General features: G+C 41.0%; 1 protein-coding gene and 1 pseudogene across 1 annotated transcript in view; one reads left to right on the top strand and one right to left on the bottom strand.

Annotated features, from left to right (window-relative positions):
- LOC145410756 (uncharacterized) overlaps nt 1-25765 on the bottom strand; it is a 140051-nt gene that overhangs the window by 35466 nt on the left and 78820 nt on the right. The window lies entirely within an intron of this gene.
- Nucleotides 21872-21990, top strand: LOC145410897 (5S ribosomal RNA; annotated as a pseudogene).

The raw sequence follows: 25765 nt of genomic DNA on the forward strand, positions 1-25765 counted from the left end.
ATAGATAGATTGATAGACAGAGGCAGAATGATAGATAGATAGATAGATAGACTGAGACAATGATAGATAGATAGATAAATATGCAGAGCAGACAGACAGATAGATAGATAGATTGATATAGATAGATAGATAGATAGATAGATGGATTCTATAGCTGCATCCGTATCAACCCATATTATAGGTCCTCTTCTCTGCTGTGGGGGAGTGACAGCCAGATACAACCCTTATCACAAATGATGGCGAAGTACGGAGGAGTTGTGTATGCAGAATGCGTGATGCATGGTTTGCTCTGATTTCTCTCTCTCTCTCTCTCTCTCTCTCTCTCTCTCTCTCTCTCTCTCTCTCTCTCTCTCTCTCTCTCTCACACACACACACACACACACACACACACACACACATTTCTCTCTCTTGCCTGGGATATCTTCAGTGAAAATCATTAAGGTGGGACCGACTGACAGGGCCGTTCCTAAAGATGTTCCCGCATCAAAATAAATAAATAAATCCTCGGGTGAAAGGGGCTTATTCTCTCTCTCTCTCTCTCTCTCTCTCTCTCTCTCTCTCTCTCTCTCTCTCTCTCTCTCTCTCTCTCTCACTCTTTCCCGATGCCGGCTGTGTGTGTGTGTGTGTGTGTGTGTAAAATTGCATTTATTACGCACACCAAGAGTGAGACCAAAGAATGAAGGAATTTAACATTATAATTATTATTATTATTATTATTTTATAGTGATGAGGCACTGACAACCTTGGGGTGCTTCTGAAAAGCTTAGTATTCCGTCAGATGGCTCCACTGTAGCAGTAAACACATTCCCGCGCTGTTTAAAAAGCATAATTTTATTTGTTAAATATTTACACTGGTGTGTGAAATTGTGAATCATGGTAATGTCATATGCCGTAATATAAATAATACAAATAGAACACGTATATATATAACGTATCATGAATTGTTTATATTTATCATAAACTGAAATTAAAATATCACTGATGGCATGTGATGGCAATCCGCCATTTGAGTGGTCCTATATTATTTAATTTCTGCTAAATTTAGTGCAAGTTAGATTCTTAATACATAGTTTGTTCAGAGTGTAAAGTACGCCTAGTGGGTATCTTGACTCATCCAGTCTCTATGTGGGCAGAAATTTAATGTTGAGTAAATACTGGCATTCACCATCATAAATCATCCGGTCTGAGGAACCGTCCCAAAACCAAGATCATTTACGCGTCATTTTTTGTCCGGTCTCACAAAGGACAGACGACTGTGGAAGGTACACAAGGCAAGACATCGCCTCCAAGTGATACACAAGATTCACACGGAGTCAAGTTCAGTATTCACGAAGGGGGGATAGAATACTTCCCCAGTATTCCCTGCTTGTCGTAAGAGGCGACTAAAAGGGACACTTTTATCTACATTCTTTTTGCTTTCTTTCTTTCCCTTGTACTTTGTCTGTCCAAACCCTCTGCATTTTACTTTCATTTAGTTAATTTCCTCTCTCCACTGTCTGGTTCCTGCGAGCCACTGGCATTGGCTCCAGGGTAAAATATTTCACTGCCTAAGAAATCTTTATGAACTCTGGTGACGAAGCAATGGCCCTCAGTTCCGTGCAGCCCTTAAGTGGGCAGGGGGTGCTAAGAATCCCACGGTGTAAAAATAAGTTCATAAATCCAAAAAGAACCTTAAGAATAGGAAACTGGAATGTTCGAACTCTCAATCAGGCTGGTAAAATGGAAGAACTTATTTCAGTGTTCAAGGAATACAAGATGGATATTTGTGCTCTTACAGAAACGAGGTTGCTTGGAGTTGATAAAATGAATTTGGAAGATGGTATTACTATGTTGGTTTCTGGTAGGAGTGATGGAAATCATTACCAAGGAGTAGGCTTACTGCTGAGTAGAGATGCTTGCAAGGCACTATGTGAGTTTGAACCAATTAATGAGCGCTTGCTTTATTCATTCATTCATCCATTGCCAGACGCCATGTATCCCAAATGGGGCGGCCAAGGGCTTAGAGTTAATTGTTTTACAGGGAGGGGCACCAATCCTCCACCAACCCCACTTGACACGTAGGGATGCCAACAGCATCTGGTGTTCCCAGGCAGTCACCCATCCAAGTATTAACCAGACCCAACGTTGCTTTATGCTCGCTTAAAATCTGACCATGGTAATATCAGTGTGGTTGTAGGGTACGCTCCGACAAATGAGGCTGCTGATGAAATGAAGAATGACTTTTATGAGAAGCTGCAGGATGTAGTGAATAGAGTGGCAAGACATGATGTGTTAGTTTGCATTGGTGATATTAATGCGATTGTTGGCAGTAGTAGGGATGGCTTTGAAGATTGTATGGGTAAGGAGGGTGTTGGTATAAGAAACGAAAATGGGGTGCGACTTGCAAGCTTTTGTTTGGCAAATGACCTTATAATTGGTGGAACTATCTTTGAGCATAGAAAAATACATAAGACTACTTGGATTTCACCATGTGGTAAATATTGTAACCAGATTGACCACATTGCAATTAGCAGAAGGCATAGGAGTTATTTGCAAGATGTTTGCGTAAGGAGGGGGGCAGATATAGGTAGTGATCATCAACTTGTTGTGTCAAAGATTAAAATAAAACTTAAGAGAAACGTTAATGATAATTGTACAGGAGGTAATAATTATGATTTTGATGAGCTGAGAAGTGATGAGAGCACGAGGGAAAAGTTTCGGTGCGAATGTAGAAACAAGTTTCTAGTCCTGCAGACTGATGGAATCTGAAGACATTGATATTAATCAAATGTGGAGAGAGGTAAAAGAGGTTTTGCATGAGAGTGCTAAGGTTACTATTAAGAAAAAGGGAAAAGCGAGAAGGAAAAAGTGGATGTCAGATGAAACATGGAATGTAATTCAGAAAAGGAAAGAGGCTAAGTTAAGAAGTGAAGAACAACATGTTGATGGCCAGGTAGTTGAAGTACTTAGAGCAAAGTACTGGAGTTTACATTCTGAAGTAAAAAGACTCTTTAGACGTGATAAGAGGAGAGACTATATGATGAAAAGGCGACAGAGACAGAAATTAAATTAAGTAAAAATGACGGTCAGAGCACAAGAGCAGCGTATCAGGCCATAAAGGAGTTAACTGGAACTGAAAAGAGAAGGAAGGAAATACCTGTACGAGATAGAAATGGTAATTTGATGACTAAAGATTTGGATATAAAAGGAAGATGGAAAGAGCACTTTGTTCTAAATAGACCAATCCCAGCTGAAGAGGACATTTTGCCAGCCGAGAGAGATTTGCAGATAGAAATAGGGGATATAACTTTGGAAGAGGTAGCAAAATCTATAAAGGAGTTAAAGAATTTTAAGGCTCCAGGTGAGGATGGAATATTCCCTGAAATGCTTAAGATGGAAAATGACGAGTTGATGAATGTGCTTTTGAAACTTTTTAATGTGGCTTGGGATAATGGTGGAATTCCAGAAGAGTGGAAAAATGGAGTGATTATAAAAATACCAAAAAAGGGAGATTTAAGTGTGTGTGGCAATTGGAGGGGGATAACTTTGACACCTGTAGTTGCAAAAGTCTTTTCCAAAATCTTGTTGAACAGAATAGAGCCAGTAATTGATAAAATTTTAAGAGAAGAACAAGCGGGATTTAGAAAGGGTCGAGGTTGTAATGATCAGATTTTTATTGTAAGGCATCTAATGCAACAAGCTAATGAGATGAAAATGCCACTTAACATGTGTTTTGTGGATTTTGAAAAGGCGTTTGATAGTGTTTCACGTGGAGCTATGTTGAAAATTATGAGATTCTATGGTATACCAGAAAAGTTTGTAAATATTATTAGAAGCCTGCATGAAGGTACTTTTTGTAAGGTAATGGTGGGTGGTTCTTTGAGTGATCCATTTCAAGTTAGGTCAGGAGTGATTCAAGGAGGAGTTCTTTCGCCATTGTTGTTTGTTTTGGTTATGGATTATGTTATGAAAAAGGTTGTAAGGAGAACAGGTGCAGGAATTAACTGGAAAGAAAATAAGAAGCTGATGGATTTGGACTATGCTGATGATATTGTACTGATTTGCGGAAGTATTTACGAGATGCAGAGGGTGCTCGATTGTCTGGTGGAGGAAGGAGAAGAAGTGGGATTGGTAATAAATTGTGGAAAGACTGAAATTATTAATATGAACGTGGAGAACCAAATCGATTGTGTAATTGGGAATAATGTGGTGAAGAATGTAGAAAACTTTAAATATCTGGGAATGATTGTATCATCTAATGGATCATTAAACAGTGAAATTGAGGAGAGGATTAGACAGGCTTGGCGAGCTGTTGGAATGTTGAAATCTGTTTGGAATAATAATATGCCTTCGGTACATACTAAAGTGAAAATTTACAAGTCCATGGTTAGACCCATTTTAATTTACGGGCATGAGTCATGGTACAGTACAATTGCAACAGATCAGAAAGTATTAGGATTTGAGAATAAAATACTGAGAAGGATTCTTGGGGTAAAGTGGCAAGACAGAGTTACAAATGAAAGAGTAAGGGATATTACGAGAGTGGAACCAGTTAATGAATATGTGAGACTGTCTCGCTGGAAGTGGCTGGGGCACATATACAGAAAAGAAGGTTGTTTAATACAGGATGTGCCAGAGTGGATTGCTAGAGGAAGAAGAGGTAGAGGTAGGCCGAGGGAAACCTGGTTGAGGACAATGAAAAAAGAAGCAGGAGAGGAGTGTTGGTGGGACCTGAAGGAGATGGTAAGAGACAAATATTGGTGGAGAGAGTTCATTGAGACCCTATGCATCCCGTGGGGTGCCACAGGAAATGATTGATTGATTGATATATATATATATATATATATATATATATATATATATATATATATATATATATATATATATATATATATACACACACACATGCAAACGTGAGAACACATGGCGAGTAAATACTACTGCATCCTCTTAAATGTCTGCACCCAGTGAGATTGCATCCAGGTCAAGAGGACTGGTATGTGCACAAGCTACTGACTCAGTCAGTGGAAGATCTTACAAACATATGTGTGTGGACAGGTGGCCTGGAGACAGTTCTCACATGACCATACCATTAGGGACTTGCCAAGAGGGGGCAATGTGTGTGAGATATTGATGATAAGATGATCTTAAGGTATTTATTTGGTAGGCACTTGGTGAAATGTAAAAATTAAAATAACCACTAGTTCTCAATAGAAAAAGATAAAACTTCACTGTAACACTTTATTTACAAAAAACTACAATGATACATATGAATATGACTCATGGTGCAAGGAAGCTGCAGGGGAAGGTCTCTCTCTCTCTCTCTCTCTCTCAGCTCAACAGTCAGGAACTCACAGTACTGAACTATGTGTGTTTGTGGGTGTGTCCATTTACGACAGTAATGTAACCAACGTCGGGTACAGGGACATGAGAAATGGGCGTAGCTTAGTTAACAGCTAGAGAGGCAAGATGTGGGAATGACAATCACACAAAGATATCGCTCAGTGAAACACACTGCCTATACATAGTCACTTATGAACCAATGACGAATGTTATGAATATAGCACAAAGAAGCAGATAAGAAAATACTGAAATGGTTCAATACAGAATGTAAAAAATCAAAAGAAAGAAGAGATTTGTTGTGGAATAGATAGAGAAGACTATCTATCTATCTATCTATCTATTGCCAGACGCCTCAATCCCGTTTGGGGTGGCCACAAACAAATCGCCTCCAAGTCGCCCTGTCCCCCGCCATTTCACTGCCCCACTCCCAACTCACACCCCCCTCTCTCATATACCTCTCCACCCCATCCCTCCTTCTCATCCTAGGCCTCCCCCTCCCTCTTCCCCCCTCCACCTCACTCACATACACTCTCTTCATCAGTCTTTCACCCTCCATCCTCTCCACATGGCCAAACCACCTCAGTGTGTTCCTCATAACGCTTCCTATCACATACACATCCACACCACAACGCTCCTTTATATCCTCATTCGTCAGCCTGTCTCTCCACGTGACTCCACAGGCTCCTCTTAAATAACTCATTTCCACTGCTCTCACTCTTGACTTGTGTCCTTCCAACAATATCCAAGCTTCACTTCCGTACGTTAGAGTTGGTATCACAATACTGTCATGTAGTAACTTTTTCACTTCCATGCTCACTTCCCTGTTTCTTATCACTGCTTTCAAGGAACCAGTAACCTTTCTTCCCTGCTGTAACCTTTCAAGCACTTCACCCTCCAAACCTCCATCCTTACTCATCACATTACCCAAATACTTAAACGTACTCACATTTCCCAATTCCTCACCATCTAACCTCGCTGTACATTCACTAACTTCACCTCTCTCAAAGACCATCACTTTACTCCTCCCTACATTCACCTTTAGGTTCCGTTTCTTACACACTCTCTCAAACTCATCCACCAAGCCTTGCAGCTCCCCTTCGTCTTCACTCAACAACACAGTATCATCTGCAAACAACAGTACAGGGAGTTTCCAAACACTATCCTCTCTCACCAGGGCCACTCCAACATCCACTACCCTACCTTGTACCTCTTTTATTACCCCATCCACGTACAGATTGAACAACCATGGAGACATGACACATCCCTGTTTCAATCCAACTTTCAAAGAGAAAATTTCACTTAGTTCACCATCCACACGCACTGCAGCCTTCGCACCATCGTACATACTCTTCACAGCATTCAATAACTTCCCATCTACTCCATATATTCTTAACGCTTTCCACAATCCTTGTCTATCCACCCTGTCATGTGCTTTCTCCAAATCCATGAAAGCCGCATACAACTTCTTTCCCTTCTCTAGAAACTTTTCCACTAAAGATCTAAGAATGAATATCTGATCTACACAACCTCTTCCCTTCCTAAAGCCTCCCTGTTCTTCTCCAACTAATTTCTCTGTTCTTTCTCTAACTCTGTCTATAAGTATCCTACCATACACTTTTCCTATTATACTAAGAAGACAAATGCCCCTATGATTACCACACACTTCTTTTTCCCCCTTTCCTTTGTACAAGGGAATAATTATACCTGACTTCCAATCCTCCGGGACTCTACCTTCCTCCCAGGCCAATCTGCACATCTTGCACATCCATTCTACTACTATCTCTCCCCTATGCTTCAGCATTTCACCACACACTCCATCAATTCCTGGGGCTTTCCCTGATTTAACTTTCTTCATTGCTTCCACAACTTCTATCCTACTGATTTCTTCCTGTCTTCTCACCTCCCTCCTTCTCCCAGCCATTCCCCAGCCACTTATACTCGCATTACTTCCATCCTCTATGTTCAACAATTCCTTAAAGTGTTCTCTCCATCTGCTCACTTTTTCTCCCTTCTCCACTAGTAGTCTACCATTTTTATCTTTCACTCCCCTGCTAACTTCACTTCCACCCTGTCTTACTCTTTTCACTTCTCTCCAGAACATTTTCTTACAGTCCCTCCACTTTACACTCAAATTCCTTCCAAATTCCTCATCCACTCTCTTCTTACTCTCTCTTACTAATCTTTTCACCTCTCTCTTCCTTTCCACATATAACTCTCTCTTCCGCCTCTCAACTTCTTCCACGCCCCTACTTCTCATCCATTCATTGTATGCTTTCTTCTTTTGTGCCACAGCCTGTTTCACCTCTTCAGTCCACCACAATAGTGAAAGGGCGTATAATAATTACAAACAGGCAAGAAACGATTATACAAGAATAAGGAGGGAAGCCCAAAAACAGTTTGACGAGGATATAATTAATAAAAGTAGTGATCAACCAAAGCTGTTTTACAGCTACATCAGAAGCAAAACCAAAGTAAAAGATATAATACAATCCATTACGGACGAGCGAATCACTTAAACACAAGAGAAAGATATTTGTGAAGCACTAAATAAGAATTTCCAATTAGTTTTTACAGAAGAAAATTTTTTTGAGAGGGACTATGTGGAACATGCATGTCCACACATACTACCAGATATACAAATAGCAGAAAAAGTAATACAGGAGGAGTTAAGTAAATTAGACAGAGGAAAAGCAAGTGGTCCTGATGAAATTTCATGTTGAGTACTACGAGAATGTGCAGAGGAGTTAAGCAAACCATTATTTTCAATTTTCAAGAAATCCTTGAGTCAAGGTAAACTACCTGATATTTGGAAAAAGCAAATATTGTCCCCTTATCCAAGAAAGGAAAAAGACAAAATCCACTCAACTACCGACCAGTATCACTGACCAGTGTTGTAAGCAAGGTATTAGAAAAGCTTATAAGATAAGCTTGGGTAAATCATCTAGAAGAACACAGTATGATAACAGAAAGACAGTTTGGTTTCAGAAAAGGAAAATCATGTGTTACTAATCTGTTGAGCTACTATGACAGAGTAACAAACACAATACAGGAAAGAGAAGGATGGGTGGACAGTATCTATTTAGATTTCAAGAAAGCTTTTGACACAGTACCACACCAAAGACTTTTATGAAAACTGTACCATCAAGGAGGAATTCGAGGCAAACTGTTTTGTTGGATGCAAGATTTTCTCATAAAAAGAGAAATGAGAACAGTACTAAGAGGAAACTACTCTTCATGGACAGAAGTGACTAGTGGAGTACCACAGGGTTCAGTGCTGGCACCAATCATGTTTTTAGTGTCTATAAATGATATAAACAGTAACACTGGAAATGAGAGCTATCTGAATATGTTTGCAGATGATGCAAAAATACAAAGGAGAATTACTAACACAGACTCTTGTAAAGAGCTACAAGAAGAATTAAATAAACTTCATGAATGGAGTAGTACATGGCAAATGGAATTCAATGTGGACAAGTGTCATGTAATCAAGTTTGGTAAAAGTGGAAAAAGACCTGATTGGGATTATAAGTTAGGAAATAAAACCCTATACACATCAGAAAGAGAGAAGGACCTAGGTGTGATTATCAATAACAGACTATCTCCGGCTGACCACATCAGCGAGAAGGTACAGAACATGTATACACTGTTTGCAAATATGAGAATAGCATTCACATACATAAATGAAGACATGCAAGAAGGATAATAACATCATTCATTAGACCAACCCTGGAATATGCATCAGTAGTCTGGAGTCCTCATCTCAAAAAACACATAGACAAGATTGAAAAAGTTCAAAGGGCCGCTACAAGATGGATACCAAGCTTAAGGGACCTAAGCTACGAAGAAAGACTAAATAACCTGAATCTACCAACACTACAAGAGAGAAGGAAAAGAGGTGACATGATAATGCTATATAATTGCATATCAGGGAAGGAGAAAATAGACATAAATGATTACTTAACATATGGAGAAGCATCAGCAAGAGGAGACTGCAAAAAACTGCATAAGAAGAGAGGTGATAAAGACGTAAGGAAATTCAGTTTCCCAAACAGAGCAATTGATCAATGGAATGCACTACCGAATGAAATAGTGTGTGCCAAAACAATTCACAAATTTAAGGATATGTACGATAAATATGGTTTAAGACACGGGACAGTACGAGCTTGACTCATTCCTGTAAAGATACAATTAGGTAAGTACAATTAGGTAAGTACACACACACACACACACGCACACACACACACACACGATCCTAGGTATTACAGAATTTCACACACACACACACACACACACACACACACACACACACACATATGCAGAGAGAGAGAGAGAGAGAGGATGGTTTGGTGTCTTGGGGTCAGGCTGAGGTAGGAGAGAAAGAGAGAGTTTGAAATGACATGTGAGAGGCTGTGGCTGTAACTGGTCAATAGGGCCGTTCCTGATTTATACGGAAGTCAGAAACCAAGGACTGTTCTTGGAGTAACATGGGGACCATTCCTGAAAAGTAAGAAACTAAGAAGGGAAGGAATGAAGGAATTAAGGAAAGGTGCAGATGTAGCGTCAAGGCGCACCGTGGCTGTGTAGCACTAAGGCTGGCGTGTAAATGGTGTCAGGGAGAAAAGGTGAAGGTGAGACAGGGAAATATCAAGAAGAGAGGCGGGACAGAAGAGCAGAAGAGGACAGCAAGGAGAGAACGATCGAAGACAAACCGACTCTTTGTAGTGACCTCTTACCACAGGCAGGCCTACTGGCCAAGTATTCTTGGCCTGCCTACATACAAGCAGGCCTACTGGCCAAGTATTCTTTGCCTGCCTCCAAACAAGCAGGGCTACTGGCCAAGTATTCTTTGCCTGCCTTCATACAAGCAGGGCTACTGGCCAAGTATTCTTTGCCTGCCTGCATACAAGCAGGGCTACTGACCAAGTATTCTTTGCCTGCCTGCATACAAGCAGGGCTACTGGCCAAGTATTCTTTGCCTGCCTGCATACAAGCAGGGCTACTGGCCAAGTATTCTGTGCCTGCCTCCATACAAGCAGGTCTACTGGCCAAGTATTCTTTGCCTGCCTGCATACAAGCAGGGCTACTGGCCAAGTATTCTTTGCCTGCCTGCATAGGGCAGTGGGAAGGGAGCAAGACAAACGGGAGAGTAGAAGCCTACGTAAGGAAAAAACAGAGAGCGGGCAGGTGATATGAGTATATAGAGATGATATTAGAGGGGAAGGAGTGATGGGAAGGGAACAGAGGCGAAACAGAGAGAGAGAGAGAGAGAGAGAGGTCTGAAGGTGTGAAATTATAAGAGAAGTGCAGTGGGGAGCGGGAAGAAGTAGGCTGTTTAGGAGATGGAGGCAGTGAGAGAGGGAAAATAGGGAGTGGGGGACTGAGAGATGTAAATTTGGGGCGTGATGGAGCGAGAGTAATTTTCTGGATGGGTGAGGGAGGAGTGAAGGATGAGGCAGTGAATTAAAATCAAGAGACTGGGGTTTGAGTGTGTCATTGTTGGAACAGGTCTAATATTTCACTCCAGCCAATGCAAGATGATTTTATTCAGCTGTGAGTGAATTATAGGAGCCTGAGAGAGTTATCTGAGGCTTTAGCAGGAATCTGAGGAGTTAGTGAATGAAGATTATTATTATGTATTTGAATGGTAAAGATTTATCGAAGTCTATCTATGTATCTATTGCCAGACGCCTCAATCCCGTTTGGGGTGGCCACAAACAAATCGCCTCCAAGTCGCCCTGTCCCCCGCCATTTCACTACCCTGCTCCCAACTCACACCCCCCTCATATACCTCTCCACCCCATCCCTCCATCTCATCCTCAGCCTCCGCCTCCCTCTTCCCCCCTCCACCTCACTCACATACACTCTCTTCATCAGTCTTTCACCCTCCATCCTCTCCACATGGCCAAACCACCTCAGTGTGTTCCTCATAACGCTTCCTATCACATCCACATCCACACTACAACGCTTCTTTATATCCTCATTCGTCAGCTTGTCTCTCCATGTGACTCCACAGGCTCCTCTTAAATAACTCATTTCCACTGCTGTCACTCTTGACTTGTGTCCTTCCAACAACGTCCAAGCTTCACTTCCATATGTTAGAGTTGGTATCACAATACTGTCATGTAGTAACTTTTTCACTTCCATGCTCACTTCCCTGTTTCTTATCACTGCTTTCAAAGAACCAGCAACCTTTCTTCCCTAATGTACCCTTTCAAGCACTTCACCCTCCAAACCTCCATCCTTACTCATCACACTACCCAAGTACTTAAACGTACTCACATTTTCCAATTCCTCACCATCCAACCTCACTGTCCATTCACTGGCTTCACCTCTCTCAAAGACCATCACTTTACTCTTCCCTATATTCACCTTTAGATTCCATTTCTTACACACTCTCCCAAACTCATCCACCAAGCCTTGCAGCTCCCCTTCGTCTTCACTCAACAACACAGAATCATCTGCAAACAACAGTACAGGGAGTTTCCAAACACTATCCTCTCTCACCAGGGCCACTCCAACATCCACTACCCTACCTTGTACCTCTTTTATTACCCCATCCATGTACAGATTGAACAACCATGGAGACATGACACATCCCTGTTTCAACCCAACATTCAAAGAGAAAAATTCACTTAGTTCACCATCCACACGCACTGCAGCCTTTGCACCATCGTACATACTCTTCACAGCATTCAACAACTTCCCATCTACTCCATAATATATTCTTAACACTTTCCACAATCCTTGTCTATCCACCCTGTCATATGCTTTCTCCAAATCCATGAAAGCCGCATACAACTTCTTTCCCTTCTCTAGAAACTTTTCCACTAAAGATCTAAGAATGAATATCTGATCTACACAACCTCTTCCCTTCCTAAAGCCTCCCTGTTCTTCTCCAACTAATTTCTCTGTTCTTTCTCTAACTCTGTCAATAAGTATCCTACCATACACTTTTCCTATTATACTAAGAAGACAAATGCTCCTATGATTACCACACACTTCTTTTCCCCCTTTTCCTTTGTACAAGGGAATAATTATACCTGACTTCCAATCCTCCGGGACTCTACCTTCCTCCCAGGCCAATCTGCATATCTTCCACATCCATTCTACTACTATCTCTCCCCATGCTTCAGCATTTCACCACACACTCCATCAGTTCCTGGGGCTTTCCCCGATTTAACTTTCTTCATTGCTTCCACAACTTCTATCCTACTGATTTCTTCCTGTCTTCTCACCTTCCTCCTTCTCCCAGACATTCCCCAGCCACTTATACTTGCATTACTTCCATCCTCTATGTTGAACAATTCCTTAAAGTGTTCTCTCAGTCTGCTCACTTTTTCTCACTTCTCCACTAGTAATCTACCATTTTTATCTTTCACTCCCCTGCTAACTTCACTTCCACCCTGTCTTACTCTTTTCACCTCTTTCCAGAACATTTTCTTACAGTCCCTCCACTTTACACGCAAATTCCTTCCAAATTCCTCATCCACTCTCTTCTTACTCTCTCTCACTAATCTTTTCACCTCACTCTTTCTTTCTACATGTAACTCTCTCTTCCGCCTCTCAACTTCTTCCACGCCCCTGTTTCTCATCCATTCATTGTATGCTTTCTTCTTTGGTGCCACAGCCTGTATTACGTCTTCAGTCCACCACGCTGTTCCTTGCACCCCCCTCCGTCTTCTCTTCCTTCCACACACCACATCACATGCTGCACATATTTTTTCTGTAAATATCCTACACACACCTTCCACATCTCTCATCTGCTCCAATTCATATTTGCCCAATCGTTCCTCCACTTCTCTCTTATACTCTGCCTTTTTCTCTTCCTCTTGTAACCTTTCCACTCTCCTTGCAACAACTTCCTCTCGTCTTTCCCTTCTTCTATTCCTCCATCTTACTTGAATCTTAATTCTGGCCACCACCAAGTAGTGGTCAGAAAGTCCACTCCCCCAACCTCTATAAGCTCTTGCATCCATTACACATCTTCGCATCCTTTCATCCACACACACATAATCAATCATTGCCTTCCTTTCATTCAGTTCACCACCCACCCTTCTCATCACTCGCCATATATACCTGCAGATCATTTTATGCCTGAAGAGGGTATTGGCTATCACCAACCTCCTCCCAGCACAAATGTCCACTAACGCACTCCCATTCTCATCTATCTCAGCAGGCACACCCCACTCGCCAACTATTCCATCCACCTTCACATTCCCAACTTTACCATTCATATCACCGATCAAAAACACTCTCTCATTCCTTCCAAACTTTTCCATGCACACTTGTACATTTGTCCAGAACTCTTCTCTCACTCTTCTAGCACGATCTTGCGTTGGCGCATACACACACACAATCGCCCACATTTGTATTCCAACTTTCAACTTTACCTGCACAATAAGGATATTAACCAGCCATATCCGAAAATAAATTGCTAAGGAAGAGGAGCTAGGGACCCTCCTTAACCGATGAGAATACGGTCCTGCGCATCGCTCTGATCCACCTGGTGAAGAGGAAATTCAGTTCAAGGCTAATCTGCATTTCCTTGTGTCAGCCTTGAAACGTTGGCTTGAAACGTTTTCTTTGGTGCTCCTACAAAGTTTTTTATGGTATCATAACTGGGGTAACATTTTTGGTTCTTCTTCGCTTCTGTTTTTACCCTTCCTGCTTGGCTTTCAGTGACAACAGGGCCGGCTTTAAGTCAGTTGAACGAATTGCTCCCAGTTGGGCCCCGTGCCTTAGGGGGCCCCATGCTAAGGAGTTACGGTAGGGGAGAGCTGTCATTGTTCAGACAGTGGCATGGTTAGGACAGTGAATTTCCTGAGAAATGTATGGGAGCTAGGGTCGTCAGTTCTTGCGTGAAAATGCGAAAGTTTCTTTACTTCGACCACACGAAACTCCGAGCTACAAACTCGTTTTCGATGCAGGTCAGATTTTTTTTTTTTTTTTTTCACTTCCAGTATTGTAATTTGAGTGTATATCGTAAGCTGTAACTCCGTGCATGTGTCAAGCAGCGAATCATGCATTATTATGGTGAAACTGGGGTCCCCCCGCACACGGGCCACTTTTCGGTGGGTGGTGGCTGCCGCTTTTTCGTGGCGAGAAGTAAAACGCACGTGTTTTTATGGAAGCCCGCACATAAGCCAATTTTTAGTGGCAGCCACAAAAAAAAAAAAAAAAAAAAAAATGGTGACCTGGTTCATTTTACCCACCACGCCATGGTGGCTTGCCACTGGTGACTGTTGATGGATGCCGTTAATTCAAATGGCAGCCCGCACACGGACCACTTTGCGGTGGCACTGGCAGACGGTCTGGCACTGTTATGAGAAGGCCGTGGTTTATTTCAGTGTAACATCCGTACACTTGCAAAAATACAGTGTCTCATTTATTTTATGAATCGGTGGATCTTTCCTAGCAGTGGCACAGTTCTTTGATATGTCAGTATTGCATGTTTTGTTAATATCTATATATTTGACACTACAGTAGGTTTCATCATTTTCAGAAAAGCAAAACATGCCATTTTCTTAAATATCTGTGGATCGTATTTGTGTTATACAGTTTATTTCAGTGTAACAACCTTACAACTGCAAAAATACAATGTCTCATTTATGAAATGTGGTTAATTTACTTACGAGTTTTCTCATCAAAATTCTTGTGCAACATGCATGTGTTTTTCTGTTCTTACCTTAACTGCAAGTCTTTCTTCTGTTGGTAAACACTTCATGTTTGTGTTCAGACGTGAAACTGAAGACCCAAGTGCAGTCAGCAGATCATCAAAAGAAGCACAGGTCATTCTAAAATAGTTTGTAAACTTCTCTGGGTACGCTCTTAAGTCTTCATGTAGGGTATAAATTGACCCCTGAGAAGCCTATGGCTGATTATCGGGTGCACCCAGTACTTTTTTTTTTTTTTTTTTTTGAAGAGCACAGCGATGACACAAGCCACCTCCTCGACATCCATGATGGAACTGCCTGTGGTTGCCACGAAAAAGTGGTCCGTTTGTTGGGTGTCATAGCATCCCTCTCCACATTTTAGTGGCGCCACGAAAAAGTGGCAGCCACCGTCCACTGAAAAGTGGCCCGTGGGTGGGGAGCCTAAGAGACAAGTTGATTGTTGTATAAGTAGACTAGGTAGTTTTTTTTTTTTTTTTTTAATTAATAATAGATCAGAGGAAGGAAAAACAAACGAATAAAAAAAAATACAAACCCATTCACCAGATTACTGGTGTCCTCTCTTCATAAAATATCTGTAACAGTTAGACTTGAACAGCTGTGGGTTGAAGTTTTGAGGGAAACAACTCTGGGGAAGCGAGTTCCAGAGAGTTGCAGTTTGGGGAATGAAAGAATTCTGATAGGCAGAAGTTCTGCAATATGGTAATGTGACAGTCCAGACATGAGCGCTACCAGATGCCCATGTAGCACGAGGGAAGGCACAGAGAGGTGGCACAATGGACGCACTTCGTCTGAGCATTTGCTAAATTTCCTCCATCCAATATTATTATTATTATTATTATTATTATTATTTTTAATCAATTACTCATGTGACCTCGATATTACACACACACACACACACACACACACACACACAGGTAAAAACAAGAGGGAACACTTACAGTAAAGCTCGATATTACACACACACACACACACACACACACACACACAGGTAAAAACAAGAGGGAACACTTACAGTAAAGCATGCAACATTTGTGCCCAAGACCTGATATTAGAACCGCACATTTAGTTTAGCCCTGTGACCTTAGCCTCCCTAACACCTCTTCCTAAGCGATTTATGTTGCTTATTACACAGTGTCGTCCTCCTCTGTGTTACTTAAATCATTCTATATCACCAATCTCTGCATAAATAACGTACGAAAGGATAATAGCCAATTGCATCCAAAAATGAGTCATTAAGGAAGAGGCGTTTGGGAGCTTCCTTACCTGACGAGAATACGAGCCCTTGGCCTGTATTCGCGTCAGTTAAGGAGGCTGCCAAACATCTTAAGTGATTTATTTGGTTTATTATACCTTCTTGTCCTTTTCGGTGCTTCATAAATCCTTACAATATTACCATACTCTAAATAATGTACAAAAGAATATTAACCAGCCATATCCAAAAATAAATCACTGAGGAAGACATGCCACGGAGCTTTCTCAACCGACGAGAAGCAGGGTCCTTGATTTCCAACACTGCCTGCTTAAAATCCAACTACTTCATATTTTCCTGACCCTCATCCCGTACACCAAGTTTGGTCTGAATCAGATAGAAAAATGTTTGAGTTGGCCATTTCTTAACATTTGTCCTCCAAATCGAATCTATGTAATCTAGGCTGACCCTCAAACCTTCCACTGAGATAGATTCAAATTAAATATATTTAAGTTATAGGCTCATATTCTCGACAGTTAAGGAAGCTGCCTAATACCTCTTCCTTGGCGACTTATTTTTTAATATGGATGGTTAATATTGTTTTGTACGTTATTTATGAGGAGTATGGCTGTATTAAATGGATTTATGTGACCCAAAGAAGGAGAGTAAAGTGTAGTAAACAAAATAACTCGCTCACGGAAAGGTGTAAGGGAGCTTCCTTAACCGACGACAATACGGACCATAGAGACAGTCCTTAAGCTTGACGTTTGACCCTTGGGTGGGATTCTCAGACATAAGCTATTGAAATATAGATATATTATTACAGGAAGAACTAGACATGGACAAATTTGGCACTGTTTTCCCTGATCGTCCTGCAGAAAAAATCTATGTATATCCTGCAGTAACTGTGGCCTCGTAACACAGATGCATTTATGACGCTAGAACAGGAGGCAGAGGGAGGTTTGACAGTCTCCCTGTCCTTCCTACAAATCAAAACCAGAGTACCACCATCGTTCTCTGTGGAAATAATACTTTGAAACTATATCTGATTTTCAAAGCATGTCTAATGTGTGGATTTACGCTGGCACACTTCATTCAGTGGCCGAGTTGGTAGAGAGGTGGCCTGCAGTCCCAGTGGTCCTGGGTTCGAATCCCGGCTGGGGCAGGGAACAATTTAATTTTTTGAATTTCGCTAAAACAGACTTTACTGATTCACCATAAGACCGCCGACGTATTATTAAAAAAAATATATATATATATATTTCCAATACATCAGTCTTGTGCGAGACAGCCCTGGAATGTATTCAGTATGGACGGTGGATGTTAGCGCCGAAGTGGTAACATGTGGTGTATGGTATGCAGGAGGACTGCTGAGCCTTAGGGAACGGACTGTGAAGCCCATGCCTAGAGTCGGAAGCATGAGAGAGACAGAGAGATATATATCGCACAGGTGAGGGCTTGTGTAAAATTATTGATAATTCCATCTCACTTTGGTAAACAAGGAGAGAGAGAGAGAGAGAGAAAGAGAGAGAGAGAGAGACGATGGCCACTGTAAAATAATTGATCATCCCACCTTGCTTTGGTAAACATAAGGTCATATTCTTATCATATCGGTATTAAAACGAAAAAATGTTAATCATTCTGAGACATAACAAGCTGCCTTGATCATTTCGTATATCATCGTAGCCTTCCTGAGCGATACATTTTGGAGCTAGTGTACAGTACATTATTATTATTATATTCTTTCTTCCTTCCTTCTTTCCTTCCGTCCTCTCCTATCTTTATTTCCTTCATTCTTTCCTCTTCCTTCTGCCTAAGGGTGACTCTACACTCCCTCTTCTTTATTTCCTTCATTCTTTCCTCTTCCTCCTGCCTACGGGTGACTCTAGACTCCCTCTTCTTTCTTTCCTTCATTTTTTCCTCTTCCTTCTGCCTATGGGTGACTCTACACTGAGTGACAAGCCAAATGGTTTCCTGTACACCAGTAAACCATTTACTAGGCTGGGTGGTAACCATATTACCAAATTATGGCCCCTGGTGGTTTAGTTGGTAATTAAGGCACTCCAATCGGATTGAGCCAGTGCAGGTTTGTACCCAAGGGATGGTTGGGGTTTATTGCTAACGTAATGCCACTCAGGGATGAGTGAGGCTGGTCAGTCATCTTAAATGTCAGGACCAACTTGCATAGCACCGGGCTCCTACGCTCCTCATGGGGCAACGTAATATTGGATGATGATGGATGGATGGATTATTATTATTATTATTATTGCTAGAATACCTTGTGTATCATATAACATTATCTAGGGCTGCGTGTATGAGTATGGCATAAATGATAGCATATAAAACATTAACCATAAGCCCGTCTATCTATCTACCTATTGCCAGACGCCTCAATCCCGTTTGGGGTGGCCACAAACAAATCGCCACCACGTCGTCCTGTCCCCCGCCATTTCACTGCCCTGCTCCTAACTCACACCCCCTTCTCTCATATACCTCTCCACCCCATCCCTCCAACTCATCCTCGGCCTCCCCTTCCCTCTTCCCCCCTCCACCTCACTCACATACACTCTCTTCGTCAGTCTTTCACCTTCCATCCTCTCCACATGGCCAAACCACCTCAGTGTGTTCCTCATAACACTTCCTATCACATCCACATCCACACCACAACGCTCCTTTATATCCTCATTCGTCAGCCTGTCTCTCCGTGTGACTCCACAGGCTCCTCTTAAATAACTCATTTCCACTGCTCTCACTCTTGACTTGTGTCCTTCCAACAACGTCCAAGCTTCACTTCCGTACGTTAGATTTGGTATCACAATACTGTCATGTAGTAACTTTTTCACTTCCATGCTCACTTCCCTGTTTCTTATCACTGCTTTCAAAGAACCAGCAATCTTTCTTCCCTGCTGTACCCTTTCAAGCACTTCACCCTCCAAACCTCCATCCTTACTCATCACACTACTCAAGTACTTAAACGTACTCACATTTTCCAATTCCTCATCATCCAACCTCGCTGTCCATTCACTGACTTCACCTCTCTCGAAGACCATCACTTTACTCTTCCCTACATTCACCCAAGAATAGGACAAAAAATAAAAAATCATGAATCCTTGACAGATAACAGGTAAAAAGAAATAAGTAATACTCGGTGATTAGCTTAATTAGTCATTACTTTTGGGGGGGACAGATAATGACCTTGACCGCCCTTCCAATGCACCACCTATGAACTAACTCACTTCAAATTTCCTTCTCATTCTTTCAGTGCTTTAACTTCGTGTCATCTCCGTAAAATGGCCTTGGGCTAGTGACAATAATATCAGAAGTTCTTGAATTCAAACCCACAATAAAAATCAAAGTATTCCTCACTTTATTTCTTTTTCATTACTGGGTTTTATTGGAGCCAGAATATTAACTTCATGTATCTGTCAAAATATAAACTCACATTTCAACGTTTTCTTTTCCCCATTGCCTACAACTCTACCTTTAAAGGTATACTTTAGAGGTATACCTAGGAGTGGAAATATTAGATGGGAAAGAGAAGCAGCTTAGAGCCTATGTGGGATGAAACTACAGGCACTGAGAAAGATCTGAATTAATAAATGAGAAAAATACTGGAAGCAGCTCACATTTGTGTAAAACATGTAGCTAACCATAGGGAGGGATTTCTCAGACTATACAGGAACACAGCAAGGAGAGTATTAATGGAGCAATCAGGGGTGCGGTAGAACGAGAAGGGGGAGGGAATTGCCAGGGATATAAATGTCCATCATCCACTCACTTGATGTAGTGCTAACCTTTTCTTTTTTCACCTTTATCATTCTTTCTTTGTGGCTATCCTCCTCTCTTCTATTTCTCCCATCTTTCCTCTTACTTTTCATTACTCTTCTTTCGTTTTCAGGTGGCTTTACATTGAGTGACAAGCCTAATGGTTTCCTGAAGCCAAGAAACTATTTACAACGCTGGGTGGTAACATATAACCAACCTATACGTGTTCCCTACGTGTCAACAAGTGGGCTGGCAGAGGGTTAGTGCCCCTCCCCGTAAAACAACTAACTCAAAAACAAACGGCCACCCCTTATGGGATTATGGCATCTGGCTATATAGACAGATAGATAAATGTCTCGGCTCTGTCATCTCTTTTTCACACTCTCTGAAGATTGTTCCGTGTAGCCCGAAACTCTAGCGAAAATCAAGACTTCCAGCTGTGTCCTGTGTCCCTCTCCCAGCCAACATTTCCACTTGTCACAATGAATCATGTACAGTTGGCAACATGTGCACTTGGTACAGCATCAGTGTGTGGCAGAGGTGTGGCATTTGGTACACTTAACAACTTTGACATAATGACATGGTTGTTGGTGGCACTGACAGGAAGGCACGCAGCTGTTAAATATTAGTTGAAATGACCAGGTAACCGTGATGCATGAACGTTAAAAACTGTAGCTAGACCTCCACTTCTCACACACACACACACACACACACACACACACACACACACACACCATGTCATGACAAGTATATAAACAAGATGATAAAGTTGATGTAATCAAATGTGGATGGAATGGTATCTAAATTACTAGAGATGAATGATTATGTCAGAGAAAATGAACCACAAATAATATGCCTAACTGAAAAAAAATTAACACCAAGGATATCCAATGACATACTAAACTTAGAGGAATACAATATATGGAGAAGAGACAGAAATTTAAAAAAAAGAGGAGGAATTATAATATTAACAACAATCTAAAAGTCAATGAAATAAAACTAGATATACCATCACAAGTAGAACTGATTGCAGTAGAGATCAACACATCTGAAGGTAAAGTAATTGTAGCCAATTTGTACATGCCACCCAGATCCAACACATGGGAAAGAGATGAATATGAGGACCTGGCAGAGAGTACAATTCAGAGTTTAAGATCATTACTACATAAAATGGAAGACAAATCGGAAAGAATTATACTAACTGGGGATTTTAATACAAATATAAATTGGAATACTCTAGATATAATTAGCCAAGAAAGCTGTTGAGACCAAAAGCTCCTGGATCTCGTACAAGAGTTTTTCCTAACGCAACATGGGAGGGAAACCACCAGAAAAAGAGGACTTGATGTACCTTCAGTGCTAGATCTAATATTTAAAAGGCAAGAAAATGATATTGACAATGTAATATATCACCCTCCACTCGGCAAAAGCGATCATGCAGTACTAAATTATAACTTCAGGATAGCATATGACATAGTAAACAGCAATGACAGTTACAAAAAGAGCCTAAACTATAAAAAGAGAAATTATCAAGACCTAAAGAAGTATTTCTTAGAAGTTGATTGGGAAAATGAGCTTAGAGGAAAAGATTTAAAAGCTGTATATAAAAAATTCTGTGAATTTTATGAAATAGGAGTCCAGAAGTACATCCGACAGCACAAAGAAGCAGATAAGAAAATACAGAGATGGTTCAATACAGAATGTAAAAAATCAAAAGAAAGAAGAGATTTGTTGTGGAATAGATACAGAAGACACAATAGCGAAAGGGCGTATAATAATTACAAACAGGCAAGAAACGATTATACAAGAATAAGGAGGGAAGCCCAAAAACAGTTTGAGGAGGATATAATAAATAAAAGTAGTGATCAACCAAAGCTGTTTACAGCTATATCAGAAGCAAAACCAAAGTAAAAGATATAATACAAACGGCCATGCCACATTGAGTACACCGCTTCCCGTCCAATCAGCGAAGTTAAGCAACGTTGGGTCTGGTTAGTACTTAGATGGGTGACCGCCTGGGAACACCAGATGCTGTTGGCATCCCTACGTGTCAAGTAGGGTTGGTGGAGGATTAGTGCCCCTCCCTGTAAAACAATTAACTCTAAGCCCTTGACCACCCCGTTTGGGATACATGGCGTCTGGCAATGAATGAATGAAAAATTACGGACGAGGGAATCACTTATACACAAGAGAAAGATATTTGTGAAGCACTAAATAAGAATTTCCAATCAGTTTTTACAGAAGAAAAAAATTTTGAGAGGGACTATGTGGAACATGCATGTCCACACATACTACCAGATATACAAATAGCAGAAAAAGTAATACAGGAGGAGTTAAGTAGATTAGACAGAGGAAAAGCAAGTGGTCCTGATGAAATTTCATGTTGGGTATTACGAGAATGTGCAAAGGAGTTAAGTAAACCATTATTTTTAATTTTCAAGAAATCCTTGAGTCAAGGTAAATTACCTGATATTTGGAAAAAAGCAAATATTGTCCCCTTATTCAAGAAAGGAAATAGACAAAATCCACTCAACTACCGACCAGTATCACTGACCAGTGTTGTAAGCAAGGTATTAGAAAAGCTTATAAGGAAAGCTTGGGTAAATCATCTAGAAGAACACAGTATGATAACAGAAAGACAGTTTGGTTTCAGAAAAGAAAAATCATGTGTTACTAATCTGTTGAGCTACTATGACAGAGTAACAAACCCAATACAGGAAAGGGAAGGATGGGTGGACAGTATCTATTTAGATTTCAAGAAAGCTTTTGACACAGTACCACACCAAAGACTTTTATGGAAACTGTACCATCAAGGAGGAATTCGAGGCAAACTGTTTTGTTGGATGCAAGACTTTCTCATAAAAAGAGAAATGAGAACAGTACTAAGAGGAAACTACTCATCATGGAAAGAAGTGACTAGTTGAGTACCACAGGGTTCGGTGCTGGCACCAATCACGTTTTTAGTGTATATAAATGATATAAACAGTAACACTGGAAATGAGAGCTATCTGAATATGTTTGCAGATGATACAAAAATACAAAGGAGAATTACTAACACAGACTCTTGTAAAGAGCTACAAGAAGAATTAAATAAACTTCATGAATGGAGTAGTACATGGCAAATGGAATTCAATGTGGACAAGTGTCATGTAATCAAGTTTGGTAAAAGTAGAAAAAGACCTGATTGGGATTATAAGTTAGGAAACAAAACCCTATACACATCAGAAAGAGAGAAAGACCTAGGTGTGATTATCAATAACAGACTATCTCCGGCTGACCACATCAGCGAGAAGGTACGGAACATGTATACACTGCTTGCAAATATGAGAACAACATTCACATACATAAATGAAGACATGCTAAGAAAGATAATAACATCATTCATTAGACCAACCCTGGAATATGCATCAGTAGTCTGGAGTCCTCATCTCAAAAAGCACATAGACAAGATTTAAACAATTCAAAGGGCCGCTACAAGATGGATACCAAGTTTAAGGGACCTAAGCTACGAAGAAAGACTAAATAAACTGAATCTACCAACACTGCAGGAGAGAAGGAAAAGAGGTGACATGATAATGCTATATAAGTGCATATCAGGGAAGGAGAAAATAGACATAAATGATTACTTAACATATGGAGAAGCATCAGCAAGAGGACACTGCAAAAAACTGCATAAGAAGAGAGGTGATAAAGACGTAAGGAAATTCAGTTTCCCAAACAAAGCAATTGATCAATGGAATGCACTACCGAATGAAATAGTGTGTGCCAAAACAATTCACAAATTTAAGGATATGTGCGATAAATATGGTTTAAGACATGGGACAGTACGAGCTTGACTCATTCCTGTAAAGATACAATTAGGTAAGTACAATCAGGTAAGAACACACACACACACACACACACACACACACACACACACACACACACACTCGCTGGTGCAGTGGTAACGTTCCCACTTGCCACCTGGTGGACGGGAGTTCGCGCCTCGCTCGGGTTGCGAAAAGTTTCACTGACGAAGTGGGTGGTTACTGTCCCCCTTGAGCAAGGGGACGGGTGTGTGCGTGTGTGAAGGTCACAGCCTTGCCCTTAGATCGGACTATATGAGCTCTCAGCTCCCTTCCGGGAGGGTAAAAGCTGACAATCACGACCATCAAGTGATCCTGACCGACCCGGTGAATTAAACACACACACACACACACACACACACACACACACACACTGTACCACGTTTGCGTATGACCAGCTGTACTTACCTAGGAGTGTAGGGCACAAGGAAAACCACACCTATCCGCTCCACTCAGAAAACATACCCTAAGTCAAACGATTTCTTACTAGTAAAAATAAAGGAAAAGGGGATGCGTTCGACATAGTGGTCTTTATTTTCTTCTTAGTGGTCTTTATTTTCTTCTATTTCATTGTGTCTAATTACCTTATTATTTATTGATTTATTCATTTACTGCGGCGGGGAGTTTGAATGAGCCGTATAAAAACACGAGGGACACCGAGAGAAAAATGTTAATGTTGCCAATTCCAGGTGACATGGTAAATCGAGGTGGCTTTTACCGGTATTTATGTGGCGGTCAAATCGTTAACCAGAACCAACCACCGGAACCAATTACCGGAAGCAATTACCGCAACTAATCACCGCAACTAATTACCGGATATAAGTACCTTTAAGCCTGAACTAAACACAAGCTTCATATATTACAGCCTATCTATCTGTCTATCTATCTTTTCCTCCGACACGCCATTACTCTATATAATCCAGTCTATCTATCTATCTACGTATCTCTGTCTATCTACGTATACGTATCTGTCTATCTATCTGTCCATTTATCTACCTACCCACCTACCAACCTACCTACTCAAGCTCATTACGCCTCAGTTAATGGGGGTTGGGTAAGCTTCGTATATCTCAGCCAGTCTATCTATCTATTTATCTATCTATCAACTTACCTACCTATCTGTCTATCTATATATCGACCCATCTATCCATCTATCAATCTATCTACCCTACACCTCAGTCAGTGGGCTAATGGGTGGCGGAGTGTGGTAATAGGTTCATTTAACTGTTACATGGTGTCCATTGAAAGACTGCATATCGAGGAAGGTGGATAGAACCAGCCAGCCACTTCACCACAATCATCATCCACTCACTTGATGTGGTGTTGCCTACTTCCTATCCCTTGGTCATTCTCTCTCTCCGTCTGCCTGCCTCCTTCCTACATCTCTCTTTCCTTCCTGTCCTTTTGTTATTATTTTCTCTCCACTTCAGGTGGCTCAACATTGACTGACAAGCCTAATGGCTTCTTGTAACAAAGGAAACCATTTACAACGCTGGGTAGTAACCATATAACCAAACTGGGGGGTGATATGGAGCCTCCTATAGTGCCTCTGTTAACTGGGTGGAGAGATGCAAATGCAGTGTCTATCCAGGAACCAAACCTCCATAATATATTCCCCGCGCCTCGCTGTGGTGAGAGCAAGAAATATTTCTATATTTAATGGTAATGGACAAATATATTAAACTCAGAGTAGACTCTTCAAACAGCAGGAATTAGATCTACCCTTAATTACATCTACCCTTAATTAGGTCTACCCTTAATTACATCTACCTTAATTACATCTACCCTTAATTACATCTACCCTTAATTACATCTACCCTTAATTACATCTACCTTAATTACATCTCCCCTTAATTACATCTCCCCTTAATTATATCTTCCCTTAATGACATCTACCTTAATTACATCTACCCTTAATGAGATCTCCCCTTAATTACATCTCCCCTTAATTACATCTACCTTAATTACAT

Source organism: Coenobita brevimanus, chromosome 86, assembly GCF_032717465.1.
Source record: "Coenobita brevimanus isolate Jiangsu-jjx chromosome 86, ASM3271746v2, whole genome shotgun sequence".
Taxonomy (NCBI): Eukaryota; Metazoa; Arthropoda; class Malacostraca; order Decapoda; family Coenobitidae; genus Coenobita; species Coenobita brevimanus.